Source organism: Colobus angolensis, unplaced genomic scaffold (genome assembly GCF_000951035.1).
Source record: "Colobus angolensis palliatus isolate OR3802 unplaced genomic scaffold, Cang.pa_1.0 Scaffold5, whole genome shotgun sequence".
In the NCBI taxonomy this organism is placed as follows: domain Eukaryota; kingdom Metazoa; phylum Chordata; class Mammalia; order Primates; family Cercopithecidae; genus Colobus; species Colobus angolensis.
The window spans coordinates 34462889-34482974 of record NW_012118487.1 but is presented as its reverse complement, the minus strand read 5'-3'; the positions used below and the strand labels follow the sequence as shown (position 1 = coordinate 34482974).

The 20086-nt window shown below is 43.1% G+C and overlaps 1 protein-coding gene across 1 annotated transcript in view; it reads left to right on the top strand.

Annotated features, from left to right (window-relative positions):
• Positions 1–332: 332 nt before the first annotated feature.
• Positions 333–20086, top strand: part of KIAA0922 (KIAA0922 ortholog) — a 170202-nt gene continuing 150448 nt past the window's right edge. The window contains exons 1-2 of the mRNA XM_011959776.1: positions 333–399; positions 7276–7319. The gene's annotated coding sequence lies outside the window, so the exon portion shown is untranslated. The remainder of the gene's footprint in view (positions 400–7275; positions 7320–20086) is intronic.

Here is a 20086-nt window from a genome sequence, read left to right as displayed (position 1 = left end):
CGAGCCTGGCCGCCCCGGGTCCATACTCCAGATGCTCGGGCTGCGGAGCCCGGAGTGCCCCGTGGGGTGTCTTCAATCCCACTTCGTCCCCCTCCAGCACGAGCACCCCGAGCCTGCACGCTGTCGCCTTCGCGTCCGAGGGGCCACTGGCTCACACCCCGCCCATTGTGTTTTTATCCTTGGCTCGCTCCTCAGATGGCCTCTGTTCCTGGGAGGAAAAAGAGACGTGTTTTGGTGAGGCGGGTGGCACGGAGGGACGGTAGGGGAAACAGGAAGCGTTTCTTTAGCGTGCATTAAAAACGTGGTGTATTTTTTGGTGTTCCTGCAGCTATTGAGCCCTTGCCGAACGTGGTGGAACTGTGGCAGGCAGAAGAAGGGGAACTCCTGGTGCCCACTCAGGTGAGGACGACCAGGTGACAGGGCGGCTGTGGGTGTGCGAGGAAGGAGAGGCGGGGAGGCCGCCGGTCCTCCCCAACCCCTGTCCAAGAGGCACAGGCGCTCGGGCCACTTTGCAAGGCAAATAAACGTTAGGGGCCGAGCCTGAACACCTGGCAACGGTGGCCTTCCCGGCTCCTCCCACGCCATGTGACAGGGCGTGAGTCAGGCCGGCCCCAAGTTCAGAAGGTGGGAACCCAGGCCACCTCAGCAGGGACGCGGCCATTGGTCTGCTCGGCCGTGGGTGTCCTGGGTGCACACTGTTCCCTAAGTGAGCTGGTGCTGTGTGGATGGCAAGTGGCTAAGAGGTTGAGGACAACAGGAGTACTGATTTCGTGAATGTTAGAGTGGTATTTGCCATTAGCGTTAAGTAGCTTTGGGATGAAGATGTGACTTTAAAGGATTGTCATCTTGGATTTTCTCCAAGTGCCCTTAATTCCCGTTAAAATACACCCACTTAAGAACTTGAATTTCAGGTTTTTTTCTCTGTATGATGATATGATGATTGCATGTAGAAAAATAATTACATTTTATTGGGAATCTGTAGCATCATAGAGGGTTTATTGCTGCAACAGATACAGTACTGCAAAGCTTTTGTCTTTTAACTTTTACAAGAAATTCCCATTGACTGTGAAGTGTGCACATTTAAATATAATATTGTTGACTGCCCTTCACCAGTGACAGTAGTGATCCAAAATGCATTTTTTGGGTGGGAGTGGCTTGAATTATAAGGGAATATTCAGCTTGTGTGCAGTACTTTTTAAGATGTTCATTACTTCCCACGTTGGTGGCAGCACTTAATTCTGTGTTGTGTCTTGCGGCTGTTTAGAGAAACAGGATGTCTAGCTATAACTTTACTGGAGAGGCTGTCCAGTTTTACGTTTCAGTTTTCTCGAGACCGCCTGTGTGAAACATTCAGAGTGCTGGTTTTGAGATATTTGGAATATTCATTTTGATCATGGCTTCTCAAGGCAGAGAGGTGATTTTAGAGGAGAATTTTCCTGGATCCTCCTTGAAGACCAGCAGCCTGAATGAGGCAGGTCTTTTGAGAAAAGGCCCCATCAGGATGAGGAGCAGATAGTTTCTCCTTCTCCTAAAAATGTATTCTCAAATGGATTTTTTCCCCCGATTTTAAATAATATACAGATGTGTTTTTGAAGGTTTGGAAGATACAGAAAGATAAAAATAACAGTAGAAATCCATCGTATTCCTACTGCGAGAACCACATTTAACTGGATGTATTTATTTAAAAACTAATTATGTTTGTGTGTATCAGAGTTGTTCAGTAGTGGCACTGGTAACATTTTGGGCTAGAGAGTTCTTTGTTGTGGGGGCTGTCCTGTGCACTGTGAGATGCTGAGCAGTTAACATCCCTCGCTTCTGCCCACTAGATGCCAGTGGCACTCACTGCTGCTTCCCCCTCTCCCCCACCCCCTCCTGATTTTGACAGCTAAAAATGTTTCCAGATATTGCTAGATGTCCCTGGGGAGCAAAATTGCCCTGGTTGAGAAGCACTGGTGTATATCTATGTATATGCAGTCGCATTTTTGCTCAATTGTAGTTTCTACCTCTTACTTCCTAGTGTTGGAAGCCAACCCAGACTAAAAGGAAAGTAAATTATAGATGATTGAGTCTAGTATTATAGACTCTCATTTGTTAGAGCGTTAGTGGAAGATTTAGTAGCTGTGCTCAGAGATGGAAATGTCAAGGCTTATGATATGATTATTTATAGGCTCAAAAGTTATTTTATACAATTCCTTTTTTTTTTTTTGAGACGGAAACTCCCTTTGTTGCCTAGGCTGGAGTGCAGTGGCGTGATGTCAGCTCACTGAAAGCTCTGCCTCCCTGGTTCATGCCACTCTCCTGCCTCAGCCTCCTGAGTAGCTGAGACTACGGGCGCCCGCCACCACGCCTGGCTAATTTTTTTATTTTTAATAGAGGTAGGGTTTCACTGTGTTAGCCAGGATGATCTTGATCTCCTGACCTCGTAATCCGCCTGCCTCGAGCTCCCAAAGTGCTGGGATTACAGGCGTGAGCCACCGTGCCTGACCTATTTTATACAGTTCTTAATTTCTGGTTTGTTTATATGTATAATACAATTTGTTTTGATAATAGATGTCAGAATTCAGAAACAGGGATATTCACTATAGAGGGATTTATAGCTAAGCTGTTTTAATCAAAGCTATAATGAAAGTGAAACTGGTATTCAAAATAATTTTCTAAATACTTCATCCCTGTCTCTATGTATACGTTTTAGAAGCTATCTTGCCCTGCTTATACCTGGGCCAAGGGTAAGGGAGATACACACACACACACACACACACACACACACGTGTGTGTGTGTATATATATATGTATCTCATAAGCTGCAGAGAGTTTTGAAGAAAGTTATTTTAAATGAATTATTTTCAAAGTATTTTGAATTTTTTCAGCAAAAATTCCCTCATATGTGTCAAATGGAGTCTGTTGAAAAGAATATTTATAGGTGTTATTTAAATTTGAGGGTTTTCTGCTTAATTAACCAGTACATTGGGTTTCTTTCATGCAGGAAGACTGAAAGATGGCTTCAGAGGCTGAGATTTGTCAGTAGTAGATGTGATAGGAACTTTAGAGGATGTGGCATTAAATAAAATACTGGCCATCCGGTAGCTCATGCCTGTAATCTCAGCACTTTGGAAGGCTGAGAGGGGTGGATCACCTGAGGTCAGGAGTTTGAGACCAGCCTGACCAACATGGAGAAACCCCGTCTCTACTAAAAATGCAAAATTAGCTGGGCATGGTGGTGCATGCCTGTAATCCCAGCTACTCGGGAGGCTGAGGCAGGAGAATCCCTTGAACCTGGGAGGCGGAGGTTACAGTGAATGCCATTGCACTCCAGCCTGGACAACAAGAGCGAAACTCCGTCTCAAAAAACAAACAAACAAAGAAAACACACTAACATATTTGCCAGCACTGTTCGTATAGTTATTTATTTTGGACATGTCTCCTGTTGATTAGGTCTTTTTTTTTTTTTTTTTAAATGACGGGTCTCTAAGTGATCAAGAACTTACTAACTTATCATTAGTAAAACCAAATATGACAACTAAATTGTTGTAAACTGTCAGAAGCTCTGGCTGGGTCTCCCGGGTTTGAATCTCAGCCCTATCCCTTTTTAGCTCTATAAATTCACCTGTTTATCCTGTTTTCTTATCTGCAAAGTCTGGGGAATGATGGTGCTGGTTTCAGAAGACTTTGAGAAGATTAAGTGCCTGGAACTTAGTGAGCACCTACGTGTAGGTTACCTGTTATTTTGGTGGTCCCTGAGCTGACTGGTAGACTTGGTCATTGGAGGGCATGAACAGCTTTCTTGTTTTGAAAGGTCTGAATAGTATTGATAACTCAGCCCTATTGTGTGCTCTGTGATTGTAAAGTTGTATTAATCTTATCTTTTTGTTATATACTCTCACGTTATACAGTCATTTGGTGTAGGAACATACAAACTGTATATCCATGGTGATCATGAGAGGAAGGAGGAAAAATATATGTGATTTTATTCTTACATTTACAGAAATTTTCCTCTGCTCTGACTATACTTCAGCACACTGAATATGAAGTGGTGATGGTGTGGAAACCAAACAGGTGTTTCATTAGCTTATTTTCAAGAAGTAATTGGGTGTATGCAGGATACGGCCTCGTGTACCTTTTTCCTTTGCCTTCAAAGTCAGAAACTGCGATTCCTTGTGATCCACGCATGGGTGATGTCCACCTGACCTGCTCTGCCCTGCAGGGCCTTCTGTGTCAGTCCTCTGGGACGCCCACTTCAGCCCGACCCTTGGCCAAGCATCTCCAACACGTATCTGTTGAATTAATGAATGCAACAGCCCCGTTGTTCATTAAGGGCCTGTCCTTCCGGACTCCTGTCCTGCAGCGGCATTGTCATCGTTTCTCCCTCTTTGAGTTTCCTGTAGTGTCTTTGTTTTTTTGTTTGTTTGTTTTCTTTTTTCTTTTGAGACCGAGTGTTGCTCTTGTCGCCCAGGCTGGAGTGCAATGGCGCAATCTCGGCTCACTGCAACGTCCGCCTCCCGGGTTCTAGTGATTCTCCTGTCTGAGCCTCCTGAGTAGCTGGGATTACAGGCATGCGCCACCACGCCCGGCTAATTTTTGTATTTTTAGTAGAGACTGGGTTTCACCATGTTGGTCAGGCTGATCTTGAACTCCTGACCTTGTGATCTGCCTGCCTCAGCCTCCCAGAGGGCTGGGATTACAGGCGTGAGTCACCGTGCCTGGCCCGTGTCTTTGTTTTTCTCCTTTATCTTGTGCATGCCTTGTTGCCTTAACTGAGTTCTCCTTTGAGGGTCTGGGCTGCTAAGGGTTGGTGCCCTGCTGCGGCCACAGTGTCCTGCATACAGTAGACATGTAGTACTGCCCACGAAGTCATCCTGGTGGAGGAGAGGCAGTTGTCAGTGTCTTGCCTAGTTCCCCTATTTATGAGGTTGGCTAAGTCTGCTGGTAACAGGCGAAATGCCTTAGATGTTGATTTCCTAGTATTGTTTGACAATCACATTTAAAAAATCAGCTCTAGCTGCAAGAAGAGCAGTCTAGAATCTGTTCTTTCAATCCATTGAGACTTCTTTGAGAAGAGAAGCCTCGCTCCTGGTGCCCCATGGTTAGCAGGTTTGGGAACCAGGGACAGGTGCTGAGTAGGAGCAGCCGTTACCTAATACAGAATCATGTTGGTGCTGGGCAGTGCTGGGCAGGCTCAGTGCTCCACTGCCCGTATTTGTTCATTTAGCAAAGATGGACCTTTGGGGCGGGCCCATTAGGTCCCCAGAGATACACTGATGAATAAGAAAGAATCTGCCTTTAAAATTATCAAGTTGATTTTCCTGCATCTTAAGTCAGAGGGTGTAGATAACGGAAATTGGTAGAAAGTGAAACAGGAAATGATACACTGAGATTCTGAGTTTTTGTTATCCCAGGTCCTGTGTTCTGTAACAGCATCTTGCTCCAGTGACTCATTGACCAGTATTTGGTAATCTTTTTGTCATAGAGATTTATTTTTGGTTTAATCAACTTCTATCAACATGAAAAAATAATAACATGGGTTGGGCACTGCTGGCATCATTTAAATTCTTTATGAATGTTAACTCATGAACACACTAAAGACTATGAAGTTTACAGATGAGGAAATTGAGGCACAGAGCAGCGAAATTACTTGGCTCAAGGTAATAAGAAAGTGACAGTGCTGGGATGTTAAACCAGTAAGTGTTTAACTACAGAGCCCAAGGTTTTAGCCATTACGTATGTTGTGTGAGTTTCAGTACCATTTGACCAGAAAAACACTATTATGGTGGTAAAGTTTCTGTGTCTGAGGGAAAGCATGTCACATTCTATTTTGATTCAGAAAAAGTTGCTAAGTGAAGTTCCCATAATAGTCATATCCACATGCAGTTAAGAAACAGCTGGCTTGTACTCAGCTCTGCAGATGTTTATTGAGCACGTACTGCAGGCCAAGCAGTGCGTGTCAGGGATGTTACAGTAGACAAAAAAGAAAAAACACCTGCCCTTGTGATGCTTGCAGTCTAAATGGAAGCATAGAGATAGACAGTAAACAAGACAGAGAATAAATTTTAAGTAATTTAGTCAGTTCGAAGGTCATACATGTTATGTGGTGGCAATGTGGGGTGGTGATGTGAGTTGCAGTTTTAAGAGGTCAAAGTGTACCACTCTGAAAGGGCAGTATTTGAGCCAATCTTTGAAAGTGGTGAGAGAGAACAGCCAGTGCAAAGGCCCTGAGGCACTTCCCAAGAGGCAGTGGGGGAATTACATGCTTTTGACCCTGCCCTTTGTGGTTGGCAAGATCAGACTGGTAATACCCTGGGACCACAGTCAAGTGCTGAAATATAGGAACTGAGAGAAGAGGCACCCCGCTTTGGAGAGATCAGCTAAGGCTTAGGGACAAGGGAGGCCTTAGAGATCCGCAGCAGCAAGTGTGTGCCTGGGGCCTAGCCCAGAGCCTCGCCTGGTAGACAGTGAAGTTCCTCCTTTTCCCTCAGACATTTTAAATTGGAGCCCAGGGTGCCTGCTGCAGTGTGGTTGTAGGGGTAGGGCTGGGTGTGTCAGGGCCCGTGTGGGACAGTGCTGCATGCTGTTGAAGAGCTTGCTGTGCGTCTGACCAGCTGGAGGGAGCCATCGTAGGTTCTTGAGCAGGGACTGACGTGATGACATGGAGTGCTGGGTCCTTGCTGTGTGATAAGGGTGATAAAGAGTGAGTGATATGAGGAGACTGGTCTGTGCTGCACAGAGTGTGATGGTGCACAGGATGGTTGCAGGCAGCAGTCTGCAGGCAGAGGAGAAAGCTGCGTGTGTCTTTCTAATGCAGCCGGGCTACTGATGGTGTGGGCTGTTGTGTTGGAAGAAATGACAGGTAGGAACTGGGTTTCCTGTGAGTGGGTAGGTCTTTCTGGTAGGAGGTGAAGGGAGGAGAGCAGTGCAAGATGACTATAAGATTTGCCCAGGGGTGGCCGGGCGCAGTGGCTCACACCTGTAATCCCAGCACTTCAGGAGGCCGAGGCAAGTGGATCACAAGGTCAGGAGTTCAAGACCAGCCTGGCCAACATAGTGAAACCCTGTCTCTACTAAAAATACAAAAATTAGGCAGGTGTGGTGGCATGTGCCTATGGTCCCAGCCACTCCGGAGGCTGAGGCAGGAGACTTGCTTGAACCTGGGAGGCGGAGGTTGCAGTGAGCCGAGACCTCAGCATTATATTCCAGCCTGGGCGACAGAGAGAGACTCTGTCTCAAAAAAAAAGAAAGAAAGAAAGAAAGAAGCAACGGTTAACACATGTTCTTTTTCAATAGGGTGATTCTGAAGAGGGTCTGGAGGAGCCTTCTCAAGAACAGAGGTAAGGAAAAAATGGGGGTGGAAACCTGCATGCCGAGTGTCCCTGCCTACTTTGGGTGCTCTCTGAAGTCTCAGTTTATGTCTGTGTTTATGTGTTTAGTATTACCTGTAATACACCTTTCTCTTTGGCATTTGTCTTACCTATACCCTCTAATAAATTAATATGAATTTGTTTTAAAATAAGGTTGTTTAGAAAGCTGTTAGAAGTAGCCCCTCCTTCGCCACTCACCAAATTCACTATTTCCATGATGTGCTTGTGCCCTCCCTCTTGTTTATAAACATCTATTGAGTGCCAGGCACCATGCTGGGTGGTGAACATGAAACACAAACAAGACCTCTGTTTCATGTAGTGGGCAAGTAGGACTTTACTGTAGGTAAAATGATTATGCTTATGACAAGAGCTATCAATAATTAGTTTCCTGTGGTAGAGGATAATGAGGTGGATGGGGTGGTCAGGTGAGGCCCCTTTTAGGAGGTGACATTCCAGCTGAAGTCTGGAAGAAACAGGAGCAGCCACACAACAGTGGGAACAGTACTTTGGTCAGAGGGAATGAAGGTGCAAAGGCCCTGAGGCTGGAATCCCTGCCAGCGATCCAGGAACTTGGAGAAGTCCAGTGTGGTTTGTAGGATGGTGAGATAAGGTGTGTAGGCCTTTAGAAGTCACAGTAAGGAATTTGGGCTTTTTTTTTAAGTGTGGTATGAATTGTTAAAGAATTATAAGCAGGGGACTAGCAAATCAAAAAACATGAATTGCTTTTTTTTTTTTTTGTTTGAGACAGTCTCACTCTGTCCCTCAGGCTGGAATACAGGGGTATAATCTCAGTTCACTGCAACCTCCGCCTCCTGGGTTCAAGCAGTTCTCCTGCCTCAGCCTGCCAAGTAGCTAGGATTACAGGCACGTGCCACCATGCCTGGCTAATTTTTGTATTTTTAGTAGAGACGGGGTTTCTCCATGCTGGCCAGGCTGGTCTCAAACTCCTGACCTCAAGTGATCTGCCCACCTTGGCCTCCCATAGTGCTGGGATTACAGGCATGAGCTATTGCACTGGGCCCTGTGAATTCCATTTTTAAAAGAATACCATGGGGCAGTCTTGGTCACTTGTCAAATTGGGTCCCTTGGAGGTACATGAAGACACTCTAAGTGGTGTGTAAGTAGGAGGATAACTTGCAAGGAACAGGCTTCCAGATCCCCAGGGTCTATGTATCTCCTAAAGTGAATCTGTCTGAGTTGTAAGTTACCGTTTTCCACCTCTGCTTTCACAATCTCATTTCTCCACTTTACAGAAGAAAGCTGTATCTTTCACCCAGCCCCAGTCCTGCTGTTGGCTTCATCTTGGGCAAAGAGACAATTTGAAATATTGGTGTTTGTTAGGTAAAAGTGATCCACTCTGATTAGATGACAAATTCTTTAGTAACTTTGGTGGTTTTCAGATCGTTGCTTTTAGTAAAACTGAAGAAGGACCCAGTGAATTTGACAACTGATAGATCATTCAGGTTACTTTTAATGATGGCTTACTATGTGATTTTTAGATGAGACACTGAGGTATTTTAGAGAATGTGGGGACAGTGCTGTAATAAAGCTATTTCCATACACGTCTGTTTACGTCAACAAGCTTTTTCAGTACTTACATTAAAAAAAGAGATTAAAAAAAGGATTAAGTTTATAAAAAACCTGTCTCATTCTAGTAGTAAGTAATGTTCACATGAAGCAGCTGGGGGGAAAACAGCTCTGTTCATCTCATTAAAGGATGCATTTTCAATAAGATTTTACTTTCTATGTTTAATTACCTATCAAAATTTATAGAACTTGTTGGTTTGATCAATTGTATGCATTCGGCCCTCTGTATCTGTGACTTCTGCATTCGTGGATTCAACAAACTGGATCGAAAATACTCAGGAAAAAAAAAAGTATCTGTACTGAATATGTACAGACTTTTTTTTGTCATTATTCCTTAATACAGTGTAAAAACTATTTACATAGTATTCACATTGTATTAGGTATACCTGGCCCTGTGAATTCCGTTTTTAAGAGAATAGGTATTACTAGTAATCTAGAGATGACTTAAAAGTACAGAGGAGGATGTGCATAGATTATGTGCAAATACTGTATACCATTTTATATCAGGGACTTGAGCATCTTCAGAATTTGACGTTCTTGAGACGTCCTGGAACCAATCCCTCAGGGATCCGACTATACTAATACAAATTGTATTGATAACTTTTTTTTTTTTTTTGAAACAGAGTCTCACTCTGTCACCCAGGCTGGAGTGCAGTGGTGTGATCTCAGCTCACTTCAACCTCGCCCCTCCTGGGTTCAAGTGATTCTCCTGCCTCAGCTTCCTGAGTAGCTGGGATTGCAGATGCATACCATCATGCCTGGGTAATTTTTGTATTTTTAGTAGAGATGAGGGTTCACCATGTTGGCCAGGCTGGTCTTGAACTCCTAACCTCAGGTTATACACTGGCGTCAGCCTCTCAGAGTGCTGGTATTACAGGCGTGAGCCACCAGGCCTGGCCTGTATTGATAACTTAATTCAGAAGAAAAAAAATTAATTTTTAGACCTTATGGTCATAGGAAAAATTTTTTTAAAACCTGAAATTTCAATTTATATTTATAGTCTTATAGCAGAAGGCTTTGAACATAAATTCGTATTCAGTTAAAATTCCTTGGGTGACGTGGAATAGAAATGATTTCATGGAGGAAAAGGAACAATATAAAATATCCAGCCATGAAGTTTATATTTGTATTTAAAAAAATGGATAATAGTAGATATCATTTCAGTGGTATTTAGATTCCATTGAATATATTTTAAAAAGGGATTGTGAGTTTTATTAAAAATACCAGTATGTACAGTGTAGCAGAGATTACATTTTTACAGCTGGTAAACGCTCACAATTGTAAATGCGACACAACTTAAACATTCTTTTTGGGTGTATGGGAGCAAGAAAAGTTGAGGAATGTTGATATCAGGGTAGGGGGGTTGGTAGTGGATGGAGGGAAATGGAACATTTTGAATATATTCTTGAGGTGGGACAGATCCTTTACTTGTTGAATTTGTTGTGGAGTGTGAGGGAAAGAGAAATCACGGAGAGAGAGCATCTAGATTTTGGCTTAAATGTCTGGAGAGATGGTGATGACTGTGCCGGGAAAGGATTTAGTGGGGGAAGGAAGCAGAAACTGTGTTCTGCTGCCTCCTAGGAATCTCAGACTTGATATGACACATCTACAGGGAGATGGTGGGTAGAGAGTTGATATCTCTCTGGAGCTTGGAGGCCGGGGCTGCAGACCCAGGTGTGGGTGTGTGCAGCCCATAGAGAGCTGTGTTGCAAGTGCCTTTGTATTTGTTTTCTTTTGTAGATGCAGTTCTCTCCATTCTTATTATTTAGAACTAGTTTCTTTCTTTTTGCCAGTGTTTTCAAAAATCAAACTTTAGGATATTCATAGATTTTATCCTTATTGGTCTTTTCACACAGCCTCAGATTATCAGAATGAAAGATGTGGGAATGAGGGAGAATAGTGTTCTTTTTGACGATGACATATGAAAAAATAAATTTTACATCATGCCTGTGTACTTGCAAGCATATATATGGATGTATGAATATATACATGTGTATAATCTATGTACTTATTTATTTATAAAACTGAATTAAAGTTTCAGAAAATAATACTCTTGTTGCCTGCAATGTATTCTATTTTCTATTGCATTTTGTTTTATCACCTACTGGCTTTATTTATTTTTTGGTCACAGCTTGATTGAGATGTTGTTCACATAGCATATAATTCACCTATTTAAAGTGCACAGTGGGTTTGCAGCATATTCAGAGTTGTATAACCATTACTACAATCAATTTTAGAAGAACATTTTGTCTTCTCAAAAGAAGTGCCTTACCCTTTAGCCATCAACCTCCAATCTCCTATCCCTGCCTGGATTGATTTTAAAACTCAATACATCATAGTTCACAGTCTGATCAGCCTTGATTTAGATGTTTTATCTTCCTGATATTAAATATTCCAGTATTTTGCTCTTTTACTTCTACTTTTTAAAAACTTGACTTGCAAGCCTCTTTGTTTCTTTTGGCTTTTTTTGGGTTGAGGTCTGTTCCTCATGTGTAAAGAAATGATCATGATGTGGGTGGGATGCTGCTTTTATAAACCTTTGTGTCCATTTTTTGAAAATGCAGATTCTGGAGCTGTCTCCAAGAATTAGCTCTGTAAGTGTAATGTTCTGTGATTGGTAAATTAGTCAGCTGCATACTTACTATTCATTTACCTTCTACCTTCTTAATTTTGTAACTTCCCCAAAACCCATCTAATTTCTTGCTACTTTGAAAAGAAAACTTTTACTTCAGAGTAGATTTAAGTTTATAGAAAAATTACAAAGATAGTACAGAGATGTCCTGTATACCCCTCACCCATTTAACTCTAATGTTAACATCTTGTATTACTGTGGTACATTTGTCACTGAGAAACCAACATTAGTATCTTACTATGAGCTAAACTTCACACTTTATTCACATTTCACTAGTTTTTCCCTAATGTCCTTTTTGGAGGCAAGTCATTAAGTGAAGTTGAGCTTCACCGACACAAATTATGTGAAATTCTGTATGGGAGATTTGTCAGTTCTCATTTATTTATATCCTGTGAGCTCATGGGTATGTATACTTTGGGTTATAATCCATTAGGTTTGCCCTGCTGTTTTAATGTCATTTATCCTTAATCTTATTTATGAAGTTATTAACATTTGTTTACACATTTTTCAAACTTTGTTGTGGTTTTAATTTTAATAACTACCCCATGATACCAGCTTAATGATGGTCAGGTGGACTTAAAGTCAACAGACGCACCATTTATCAATTCCACAGAATGAATGCATTGTCTCTTAAGAACCCATACAGAGGAGTCACTACTAACTTGGGACTTGAGAAATAAATTTGACTGTGAGACAGTCTTAGCATGTTCTCCAAATGTAAAGGAAGCACTGATGCCTGTGACTGGACAGATAAAATCGAAAGAGTGAGGAGGTCTCTGTTTTACTGGCAAGACTGCCCAAGGTGGGGCTGGAATGGGACCAGTGTGAATTCTGGGCAGGAGGCTTCCTAGAGCAGCTTGCCTGTTACCTCAAAGTCTGGGAAAGCTTTCAGGGTAATTGGCCTCATTGAAGATTTTGTTTATGTTTTCCTGCCTTCATCTTCTGTGGATGCTATGTAATTGTATTTGGTCGAAAGCCAGAAAAGCAATATTTGAAAAACGTTCTTCCCTCTTTCCTCTTTATCCCCATTTTTCCCTGGGTATTCTCAAATATCAACAGTAATCTGTTCCTTTGCTGAGAAAGAAAGATTGTGTTTGGGAATTCAGCGATGAGACTTCAGCTCTTACTAGAATTGAATGCTCTAGGAAGCATGTCTGGCTCTCTGTATATATCTCTGTCTGGTAAGCCTTTTTTTGAGTTATATTTGAATAGCAAAAGTTTAAGCATTGACAAAGTATGAGTAGTATATTACTTCAGGTTTTAAAAATGGTTCTAGGTACAATGTCTATGAAAGTTTTTTTTTTTTGTGGCTTTTGTTTTTAAAGGGTACTTTTATCTGATTAGTAGTAACAGCAGCAAAATGTGTTCTTCTGAAATAGTTTAACACCAGTGAAAGGTGGATCTTGGGAGCCAGAACATAAAGAGGATCTCATTGTCCTGTGAACAACATACCGGAAGATATAATTGCAGACAGGAACGATTTAATCTTTAGGGACACTCGCTTTTGGCAGTGAAGGATCTCAGACCCCCACAGGGAATGGAACTCCTTCTCACTTTTCTTTGTTATTCAGAAATGGAAGTTCCTGGCTGGGTGCGGTGGCTCATGCCTGTAATCCCAGGACTGTGGGAGGCCAAGGCGGGCGGATCACCTGATGTCAGGAAACCAGCCTGGCCAAAATAGTGAAACCTGGTCCCTACTAAAATTACAAAAATAAGCCGGGTGTGGCGGCACGAGCCTGTAGTCCCAGCTACTCGGGAGGCTGAGGCAGGAGAAGTGCTTGAACTCAGGAGGTGGAGGTTGCAGCGAGCTGAGATCGCACCACTGCATTTCAGCCTGGGCGACAGAACAAGACTCCGCCTAAAAAAAAAAAAGAAAAAAGACATGGAAGTTCCTTTCCTGTTGATAGGATCTCACACTTTTTAACCTGAAGTATCTCACCAGGGTTCCACTGGGGACCTTCCTATTTTCCCACCCTGTCATCTCCCTAGGTGACCTGGCCTGTGCCGTTGGTTTTAAAAAAAATCAAAAAAAAATTTTTTTATGGCTACATAGCAGTGTATATATTTGTTGCTCTGTTGGCTTTTTATATACTCTCTGTATAGAAGGAAGTTGAACGTGGATCGTACCTTCTTCCCAGAGTCCTCCTTTAGCTTGCAGGTGCCACAAAATTACTGTGTCTTGAACTGAGCTCCTGGGCCTCTCTCTGTCCCCAATTCCTGTGCCTGCTGTCACAAGGTGTGGTTGAGTCTCATTCACGTGGTCTCCTACCTCCATTCTGTAGCCACCGCATCCTGTTCTCCTCATGCGCGTCTGTCCTACATCCTTTCCTGTCATCCCTTTGAAGAACAGCCTTTTGTGGACTGCACTACCTTGGGGATGAAGTGCAGGGTCCTGAGCATGACATCAGTGATGTAGAAGCCCTTTGGGGATTGAGGCCTCGTCAGCCTCTTCCTCCAGTCTCACTTTCTGGTCATTCACCTGGGCTCTTTTTTTTGCCAAAACTTTTCTCCTCCCCAGCCATCTCCCTCCGTCCTGCTTTCCATAGCACCCTGGCACTTATCTTAGCACAAGGCCGTTACTCCTCTGTTTGGAAATTACCTTTCTCAGGGTTCCCAAGTTTCTGAGTCTCATGCACCTGTCTCCCTAGCACCTAACCTCATACCTGACACCTGGGTGAAGAGCTGACACCTGGGTGAAGAGCTGCTGAAGGAATGCAAGCTCATACTTTTACATTTAAACCTTTTAAATTGATTATTTGTTAGTTTTGCACGTCCTCCATGTTCAAGCCTGTAAACTGTATTTGTCATTGAAATAACAGGACTTGTATTCGTGTTATAGGCTGTATTCTTTTATTTTTATTTTTTGAGACAGGGTCTTGCTCTGTCACCTAGGCTGTAGTGCAGTGGCATGATCTCGGCTCACTGCAACCTCCGCCTCCTGGGCTTAAGGGATCTTCCCATCTCAGCCTCTTAAGTAACTGGGACCATGGTCACCTGCCACCACAGCTAGCTAATTTTTGTGTTTTTTTGTAGAGTTGGGGTTTCACTTTGTTGGGCAGTCTTGTCTCGAACTCCTGGGCTCAAGTGATCCACCCACCTTAGCCTCACAAAGTGCTGGGATTCCAGGTGTGAGCCACCTCGCCTGGCCCAGAGACTGTATTATTATGATTTATTTGAGATGGAATCTCGCTCTGTCACCAGGCTGGAGTGCAGTGGCATGATATTGGCTCACTGTAGCCTTGAACTCCTGAGCTTTCGTGATCCGCCTGCCTCAGCCTCCCAAAGTGCTGGGATTACAGGTGTGTGTCACTGCGCCCGGCCGAGGCTGTATTCTTATACTGAGTTACTATAGTTGGTGTTTTTGTTTTTTTTGTTTTTTTTTTTGAGATGGAGTCTTGCTCTGTTGCCCAGGCTGGAGTGCAGTGGCGCTATCTCAGCTTACTGCAAGCTCCGCCTCCCGGGTTCACACCATTCTCCTGCCTCAGCCTCCTGAGTAGCTGGGAGTACAGGCGCCTGCCAGTATACTCGGCTAATTTATTTATTTTTTGTATTTTTAGTAGAGACGGGGTTTCACCATGTTAGCCAGAATGGTCTTGATCTCCTGACTTCGTGATCCGCCTGCCTCAGCCTCCCAAAGTGCTGGGATTACAGGTGTGAGCCACTGCATCTGGCCAGTTAGTGTGTTTTTAGAGAGGATGGGTTATTCACTCTATCCACGTATAGCATTATGGTACCTTCTACAGGGTGCTGTGGGTCCTGGGAACTTTGCAGAATGAATGCATTCAACCATGGTCTGTGCAGCTATAACAATGTAAATTTTTTTTTGACTGTTATAGAGCTCATAATTTAGGTGTTCTCCTTAATATGATACAGATTTTTAAACAGGGTTGTTGGTATATATTAAAATTGTATTCAAGCCACAGAAACCTTTTTTTAGGTGAAAAAAATGTGAAGTTTTTAGCAAAGCTTTTGACACTTATTTAGTTATTTAGCCTTCAGTTGAAATAAATCAGAAAAACAGTACAGTAGGATCAGAATACTAATTCTGGTTTTCATTGAAATTTTTAGTTCCTAAAAACTTTTATTTCATTAATTTTTTGAGACAGGGTTTTGCTCTGTTGCCCAGGCTGGAGTTCAGTTGTGCTGTCATAGTAAACAGCAGCCTGGACCTCATGGGCTTAAGCAGTCCTTTCGCCTCAGCCTCCCCAGTAGCTGGGGCGACAGGTGCATGTCATCATGCCAGGCTAATTTTTTTTTATTTCGTTTTTGTAGAGACGAGGTCTTCCTACGTGGCCCACAGTAGTCTCTAACTCAGGCAGTGCTCTTGTCTCAGCCTTCTAAAGTGTTGGCATTACTGGCGTGAGCCATCATGTCCAGTCCCTAAAAACACTTTTAGTTCCTCCTAGATAATATGTTTTTACAAGCATCAGGGTGATTAGGTTTGTATTCATTTTTATCTTTATATTGAAAGGTTATTTGAACCTTTAATAATTCGATATTAAAGAATTACTTAATTCTTTAAGAATTTTGAAAAAAAATATCTTGAAGGGTTAGTCTAGAATAAAAATAGGCAAAACACTTCATTAATGTCAACATTCCTGAAACAAAAAAGTAGAATTAAGGTCTGGGGAAGCTGGATGTTATACGTAAATGTGGTGAGGCAGTTCCAGAAACTCAGTGTTCCTTACTTTTGAGACTAGAGATTGCCTTTGGGAGAAGTGGTTTAACTCAGCACTAAAGTCTGAATCAGCTTTGCTTCATTCCATATGCCACTCAGTGGCTTGACTACTTATTGCTATACGTCATAATATTTAACAGCAAAATAACTTCGTGGAATCTTTCAGTAAGATGTGCGTTCTGAAGAAAGCTAGAAAAATCCAACAACCCAGGAAGAGACTTAGGAGGCTGGGTGTGGTGGCTCATACCTCTAGCACTCTGAGAGGCAGAGGTGGGAGGATCGGCTTGAGCTCAGGAGTTTGATGCCACCCTGGGTCACAAAGTGAGACCCTGTCTCTACAAAAACAAAACAAAACAAAAAAAGTGGGGTGTGCTGATGTGCACTTGTAGGCCCAGCTACTCGGCAGGCCGGGGCTCAGTTGAGCCCAGGAGGTTGAGGTTGCCATGAGCTGTGATTTTGCCACTGCACTCCAGCCTGGGTGACAGAGAGACCCTGTCTCTGAAAATAATAAAAGGCTATGAGAAGCTTGTTTTAGGCAAGAACACAGATACTGCTGTGTGAGAAAGAGAAGAGACTTGGATGTTTTGCTGTTGAGAACCAAACTTACATTTCTTAGGAAGGCTTATAGCTAGAAGAGTCAGGTATAAGCTGACATTTCGGCTTCTCTTACGCAGTGGGCTTTGTGCTTCAGATTGCTTTCACTCGCCACGGTGGGTCAGTGAGAAATGAATGTACTTTTTGGATGGATTCCAACATCGGCAGCAGTATTAATTCTGTGAGGGTGTTCTGGATATGTTGTGATATTAAGCTTCTTATTGCTTAAGAAGGTAGCAGAGCTTGGAGTTTCCAGGCTCAAAGGAGAAATTTCCCAAGGCAGTCTTCTCTGTCTAGGAACACCAATCTGAAGATAATGGGGTCTCCTGGGAGCTTGTTACTTGTTTTAAGTGAATTGTCATCAAAGTATTAGTTTGTTGTTCGAGTCTTCCACATATGAAATATGACCCTGAAGTAAATAGTAATTTCCCCCCCATCAATTAAACAAAAGAATGTTGTCATGTTACAAATAATTACTGTGGTAGTCTAGGCAGTATTTCACAGATGTGTGGTGCCCAATTAGTATGTTTTTGGAACCATTGTTTTAGCATTGTCTTCGCAACCAATTTACAAATGATATGAGAAAAAGTCTTGTTCGCTTATTGTAGTCTTTCTCAATGTTTTCTCCAAAAGTAGGGATGTAGTTTTTAAAGTCTACTATAAGCATGAAAATTCTTCAGAAATTAAAAAAACTTCAACATTTGTTGAGAATTTAAATACTACTCACTGTTTATTCCTTTTTATTATTCTCCAAAAATCGTCTAGTACAATGTATGTTTCAGGAAGGTGACCATATTTAATTCATTGCATTGCCTTCTCTAACATACATATACACATCCCAGTTTGAGAAACATTCTCCAGTCCCTATTGTTTTTACCCAGTTTATTCAAGTATTTAATTTGGAAAACATGGCTCCAAATGACACATGCCTGTTAGATTAAAACTGAGCTTCTTCTGTAGGAAGATGATTTGCCCCCTGTGAAGCGCGCAGACACCTACTGGTGCATTTAAAGGTGGATCCCAGAGAACAGCTTCAGGAAAAGCATAGTCATAGCGTGTGGCCTGCCAAGTGGACCATTGTAAAATGTATATAGTAAATAGTTCATATTGATATCGTGCCTTATACAACATTGACTTTGAGGGTTGTAACTACCTTGTGGATGTTGCTGCCACTAAATTATTTACAATAGGTGAGGTTCTGTTTGAATTACAATCCAGTGTTCGATTGATAGTTATGACAGGTGTATGTAGTGTGAATTTTTGGTGGAGTAATTCTTGTAGGATTGTGATTAATCCTGTTTCTTCAAATCAGATCATGTTAATCCACTTAATCCGTAAAAAGTGGATTTCAGTAATTGCCCTTGTGTAAATCTTCTGGTTTACAAAGGGCTTTCACGTGTATCTTCCTTACGTAACCGGGTGGGTACGTGGTAGTATTCCCGTTTTATGGATGAGGAGACAGAGTCATCAAAGGCAAAACAATTTGTTGAAGGTTATAGAGCTATGAAGTGACAGAACATGTGCATGATCCTAGGTGTCCTCTCGCTTTTAGTTCACACTTCTCTACTTTGGAGTGGAAAACCACTTTCCTAGTAAGATCTACAGCTGTCTGTCGAAGGAGACTAAGTCCAAGATTAACGTATGGAAGCAACTGAATACTTTATTAGGCCCTAGTATTATATGGTTCCTAGCAAATCCCTGAAAAAAATGAGCATGACTCATGTAAGATAGACCCAGCGTTGGTCCTTCCGGAATATTTTACCATATGCTAGATGACTTCTTTAGTTTTATGCTAATTCTAAGTGTGGATTATCCACAGATACTCAGCTACATAGCTTTTGAAATATGGAAAATTTAAATCGGAAATTTTGGGATTACTTTGTGGAACGCATGCCATTGTAAACATGTGCTGAGAGGTTGCCTTTAGAGGAGCTGTCCTGTCAGCTTGCTTTGCTTTGGGATTATTTTCAGCAGCAAGTAACAAAACCCTGACTCAACCAGCTCAAACAATAAAGAATGCATGATGTCATTTAACAAGAAGCCTGGAGGCAGGGTGGTTCTGGGTTGGTTTACTCAGCAGGTTAGTGTCAGCACCTGGGAGCCTGGTTCTTCGGACCTGTCTGTTCTGCTGGACTCCGTGTGCTGTGCATCTCCCTTCATGTTTGCAGGAGGTCTGTGTGCTTCACAGCCTCCCACCTGAACATCCAAAGGCAGGTTAAAATAACTCCCCTGGCTACTTTCTCAGAATTACTCCCCAGCAGACGTCCCCTTCACATCTTACAGGTGGGTCTGCACTCACCTTGAACCACTCACCCGCCCACGCCTGTGGAGTGGTGGAACCACGGGATCAGCTCTGTCCCACAGGGTTTAGTCATAGGGAGCACAACCCGGCTTTGCCTAAGTGGGAGGAAGGGAAGGGGCGGTGGAAGGCCGACAGCAGTGTGTGCTGTGCTGAGTGAGTCACCTGAGCTCAGCGAGAAATGAGCGGTCTGGGGCAGTGTTTCTTGAAGCCTAGTCCAGAGACCTAAATCAGCATCGCTTGGGAACTCGATAGACTGGCCGGTTCTCAGACCCCACCCCAGACCTGCTGTGAATCAGAAGCTCTAGGGGAGGAGCCCAGAGATCTGTTTTAACAAGCCCTCCAGGTGGCTCTGGTGCATGCTCAAGTTTGAGAACCATTGGCCCGGGGTGAGGCAGCTCAGGGACCACATTACAAAATACACTTTTTGTGGAAGATTAAATAATGAGAGGTAGAAATGGTCTTGTAGGTAAAACAGTGGTGGAAATTGGGAGATGGTTGCTTTTCAGCCTGAGTTACCACCACTGGCCCAGGATTTTATCAAACCTAGAATCCATACGTATTCTCTTCACAGGGTATGGAGTGTTAGCTGGTGGATCTAGTGTGTCTGAAGAAGTTCTGCTGCAGTGATACACATGGGGGTGGGGTTCCAGGCTGAGCTTTGGTGTCCACCTATCAGGGTCTCATATGTCCTAGCATGCCTGGTAAACAGGTGGGTTAGGCCATCGCAGGTCAGCTTCCAGGGGAGGACTGAGGAACCTTCTCAGGGAGAATTCATTCATTATAAGGGAAGTGAGTTTGGCAGAAAACCTTGGCCCAGTAACAGAAAGTCTCAGTTGTTGGATGGGAGTGGCCACTCATAGCACAGGGTGGTGTGTGTACTCAGATCTGCCTCTTGGCCCAGGCCCCTGTGGAGCTGTGCAGGCGTGTGTGTGTGTGAGAGAGAG